At 31.5% G+C, this 5,558-nt stretch overlaps 1 pseudogene; it reads right to left on the bottom strand.

Moving 5' to 3' along the window:
- LOC109132896 overlaps window positions 5,244-5,558 on the bottom strand; it is a 1,856-nt pseudogene continuing 1,541 nt past the window's right edge.

Raw genomic sequence — 5,558 nt, 5'->3', positions numbered from 1 at the left:
TACTGTTAATGTCCTGATGATCTGTTATGTATTTATGTGGTTCTTGATTTGCCATAGTGAGTTAGGTCTTTAAATGAGTTTTTTTTTTTTGTGTGGATGGATAAACAGATAATGACCGCAACTTCATCAAATAAAGAACTTGCAGTGTCTGTTTCGTTTGGTAAGTTTGAGAATGATTCACTTTCATGGGAGAAATTTTCATCTTTTTCTCCAAACAAGTACTTGGAAGAAGTGGAGAAGTGTGCAACTGCTGGATCAGTAGCTCAGAAGAAGGCTTATTGCGAATCACATTACAAGAAGATTGCTAAGAGGAGAGCTGATATCATCATGGAGCAGAATCAGAACCGGGGAAAAACATACGATAGTGACAATGACGAGTCAATGATGATTGAATTGACTCTAATGCTTGTTATGAATCTAACAGTGAAAGTACTTCAGAAAAAGATAAGCTTTTTGCCAGCATTGCCAATAAAGTGAATGAAACATGTATTTATGAGCCTCTTGAAGAAACTATGGACTTCGAGGATCGTCAAAGCTTGGCTGATGCAGGGGATGATCTGAATACCTTAAAGTTGGAGAAACTTGAAGATACTTCATCAAAGGATACACGTAAAAAGAATGAAACGCCAATGAAGGAGACAAAGAAACAGAAAGATCATAATCCAATCAAGAAGACAAATAAAAATATATTGTATATTATTGTAAAATAACATCTTAAGGTATTTGATGTATAGATGTTTGAAATAAAGGATCAAAGGATGGAGAAATAGTAGAGATGTTTGAGAAAAAAAGTGGGTGAGCTTAATGAAGTGATAGATGGGAAATATATCTATTTAGAAGCTATAAGGAGTAGAAGATGGAGCATTTGCAGAAGATAGAAGAGTTGGAACATAGACGAAGGATAGAGATTTGTTTGGTTGTAATTAATAGAATTTTAGGGTGAATGTGAGGTTTTATGTACAACTAGATCACTTAGGTACAACTGAGAAAATTTCAGTATAACTTGAACTATTTGGTGCAACTGTACTATAGCTATTAAAATAAGTTTAAATATGGATAATGTGAAAATGAAAAAAAATAGATTTTTTGGCGGCAGATATTCATTTAATATCATCACGTGTGGTAAAATGAACCAAAGACAACAGGATATTAGTAAAAAATTATTTGGTATACACATAATTATACATAGTTGTCCACTTGTATTCTCATATTCATAGTTGAACTTTTGTATTTTTTCGTATTTCCAGTTGGACTATAATATAAATTATTAAGCAGTTGGCCACAAGATTTATCACTATTAATTAGCATATACAAGGTTTTCATAACACAATGTTCATAAAAACTTGGGTTTCACCTCTTTTGCTTCATTTGAGGTGATCACTTACTAAGTCTTCCTTATACTATAAAGAGTGTTTTATGTGAAAACGATAGTATATATTAGAAAGTGATAAATTCTTGTATTGTTGATTAAACATGGTTCTTTAATAGTTCAATATGTAAAGAAATTCTTATAAACCTTAATTATCATTTTCATATTTTAAATATAAATGCAAATCTAAATATATATTTAGTTGTACCTAGTTGAACTGAGTATTATATATTTATGTTATCTAAATATTACCCTCTATAGTTAAAATGTAATTTTGTGTGGTTATTGTTCATTACCTCTCGAAAATATAATAAATAAATAAACAATTACGAATTACATAGGTTGTTCTAGTAACATCTCTTACTTTTTCTAGTAACATCTCTTACTTGTTCCATTTCCGGTGAACAACAACGACAATATTAGCTAGGGTTGTAGAAGAAGATATGTTGAAGATGACTACAAAATTACAATAATATTGTTCATTAAAACGGATTTATGGACCTACACTAAGCAAAAGAACGTTATGTACGTACACTAATCTCAAGAACATTATGTATGTATAAGTTCATATGTACGTACACGTTTATATGTACATACACGTTCGATTTTAGGTTTAATGAACCCAAAATTACCAAAATATCCCCGTCTTCTACCTCTAACATACGACTGAAAATCCTAATTTCCCCTGCCTCACTTTATTTTTTCACGACTTATGTCTATTTTTTTGGTTTCACTTGTGGGGTTTTTACTCAACTATTATAGATTTTCATCTCAACATCTGATTTCTAAATTAAAAACCTATAAAAAGTGAGTTATATAGATTTCCGAAACGATATCTTGCTCTTCCATGGATGAACCCAGAGGAAAGATTTCCGAAACTGAGTAGGAAAAAGACGTTTGCTCCGGCCGATAAACAGAACACGATTGATGAATCTGCTACAAACTTTATTACATGAACACCATTAATCGGAAGAACAGCAAACGTGTTTAGATCTATCCCCAATAAGTCTATCACAACGCTAGACTGTCTTTGCCAGCTCAAACAAATTCGTATTATTCTGGTAAGACTTTACAGCTGTCAAAAATGCCTACTAAATCTACCACAGACTAGAAGTCTACCAATACACTACGAAAACTATTGAGAAAAATAAACAAAGTATACCAAAAATATCTGTAAAGGATGAGGTCTGTCGCATAAATCTGTCGCAACAGGCCATTAGTCTACCATAAATATCTTTTGGGTCATATTGACTGTTGAAGGTGTACGTCAGATATTTTTGGTACACTTAGTTTTTGATACATACGTCCACCGATAAGTGTACCAACACTACAACTAAGTGTACCATCTACGTTGACCGATAAGTGTACCAAGACTACAACTAAGTATACCAAAAATATCTGACGTACACCTTTAATTAGTCCACCTGTATAAATCTACCATCAAAGGATCGGTAGACTTAGTCTCAGTTTCCAATGTTTTTTTTTTACTAATGGCATTACCCGTAATTACGTTTTTTTCTCAACACTAGTTTCAAGGGTAGTATGGGTACAAAGTTTATTCTAGTAATTACCAACAATTGTGTGTTACTTTTGTAATAATGAAGTTTTTATGTAATATTCTAGTAACTCACCCTTTCAGATTTAATAATTTGCTTTTATGGTAACAAATTTAAAACAATTCCAAAAATATTGGCTAATTTTAATTTTATAATTAATTTCATAATTATTGTTTCCATAAATATTAGATTTTCAAATAACAGATTTTGTTTACCATATATTGTTTATTTTTTTTTTAATTATATAATCAATTGGACATGTTTGGCAACATGGATATATGATATGTTTTTTTTTCTTTCCAAAATCTTGTTTTGTACTCCCCAATTAATAGTATAGATATCTGGAACAATATTTTCCTTTAAATTTTTAATTAGACTATTTAACATTAATAAAATGACTATCAATTTTTTTTGGAAAAATGTTTATCAGTTAGTTGGAGTATCCTCCAACACATCTACACACATACAAACAATTTAAATATTCTCTAAACTAGGCGATCTATTTTTATCACATAAAGATATGGGTAAACTAACACAAATTATGTGTAGAGTACCATAATCATAGAATCCGATACTGTTCTGGTGTACGAGACGATGGAATATGGTACCGTTCCGTTATGACCCAATTTAAAATATTTCTACCTGGTTTTTTTTTACCTAACCGGACACAATTTTCCGGTTTAAAAAAAAATGACATAGTAAAAAGAAAACACAAACCCGATAGCTTCATTTCATGATTTAACCTTTAAAAAAAAAAAATTCTCCCTTTACCTAGGGTTCTTCTGAGTACAGTCGATTTAAGGAAAGAAAAACAATCATCTTGGTCGATTCTCTATTAGCTCATAAGAAATTGGTTTCTCAACATACACGTCCAGCTCTCTCATCCAACGCCCAGCTAATGACATCTTCTTTTTATTTGCATCAACATTTTCCCAAAGAGGATGCTTATCTGCTAAATCTTCAAATGGTAACTTGTACCACATTCTCCCTAAAGTAATCCTTTTTCCAAACAACTTCAATAACACATCTGTGAAGATGTCATTAGAATCCACTTCAAATCCTTCATCAATGTAATCAGACACACCATTTGTTTATTTGAATTGCCCAGAATGATGGCAATTCACTTTGACAAGTTCCTCGATACTGTAAAACACATAAAATGATAACATTAACAACTTATCTTACACAATGATGAAAAGCAAAAAAAAAAAAAAAACTTTCACACGACAAAAATCCGACAACAAGAATATTCTACAAATACTCGACAAGGACAAATTCATTCTTATTTTCAAACTAAACAACTTGAAATCGACCCCACTACTTGTTATAAAGGAAAACACAACTCGACAAAAAACAGTAATTAGAGAAAACTGACAAAAATCCAATTTGTCCTTTGTCCAATGTGAAAAGCTACATTCGATTTTTCACACTAAGATATTCGAAATTGACCCTACTAGTTTATAAAAGAAAACCCATAAACAATCCCCAACAAAAACCATAAGAAATCCCCAAAAAAGTAAACCCAGAAACCCTCATCTCGCAAATTTGGATTGGAAACACTTTTAACTCGAATCAAGTCAAATTCGAGATATCTTACCTCATTGTAATGAGACTCGAGTTCGATTCACTACCAAAACTGTCCTGTTTCAGTAGATATTGTAGGATTCGAACGCTTCCTTCGTCTCGTCTACTCCGAAGAACCCTAGAAAAAGGGAATTTTTTTTCCAGATTGTGAATGCAAATGAAGAATCGGGTTTCTTTTATGTTTTTACTCTTTCATTTTTAATTGGATCGCGTTTGGGCTGATTTTATTTTGGTTGGGTAAAAAAAAAACCAGGTCAAAATATTTTTAATTGGATCATAACGGACCAAATCTCCGGTACAAGATTCCGTCGCGCCGTACACTAGAACGGTACCAGATTCTATTGTTGTGGTGCTCTACACATAACTTGTGTTAGTTTACCCATATCTTTATGTAATAACGATAGATCACATAATTTAGAGGACATTTAAATTATTTGTATGTGTGTGCATGTGTTGGAAGATACTACAAGTAGCTGGCAAACATTTTTTCATTTTTTTTTTATATTAAAACCTCAATATTATGAATACTTATTTTCAGACTAACCATTCATTTATAACTTTAGTAATTATATATGGAACAAAGAAACATATTTACATGGTTATGATTCAGTTCGAAATTTTGGTTAAAAGAAAGAAAATAAAATATTACACACCATTTGCTTAGAGAATTATATTTATACATAAATGAAAATATCATATCGAAAATATCGTCATTGCACTGATGGACCACCAAATCAATTTAGACAATATTGAGGAACCATCTTACCACTAGTGGATCCGTCAACATTTTCACACATCGCAGTGGAAGAATCAAGTCCGTTATTCTTTAGGTTAATGTCAATTAGTTCAACATTTTTGCACGGAAAGCTCTTGCTACATTGCAGATTTACTGCCAATTTGTTCTTTGATGTTCCATATATGTTCTTTAACTTAATGTCTTGGATCTGAACGTGAGACTCACCCTGACAAAAGAAATCACAAGTTGTATTTTGTTTGTTTTTGGTAGTGATAAAAATATATATGAAGGTTGCTTTTTTTTTTTTTTTTTT

This window comes from Camelina sativa, chromosome 5 (genome assembly GCF_000633955.1).
Source record: "Camelina sativa cultivar DH55 chromosome 5, Cs, whole genome shotgun sequence".
Taxonomy (NCBI): Eukaryota; Viridiplantae; Streptophyta; class Magnoliopsida; order Brassicales; family Brassicaceae; genus Camelina; species Camelina sativa.
Note: the sequence above shows the minus strand (reverse complement) of the source record. Positions and strands in the feature narration are given on the sequence as shown.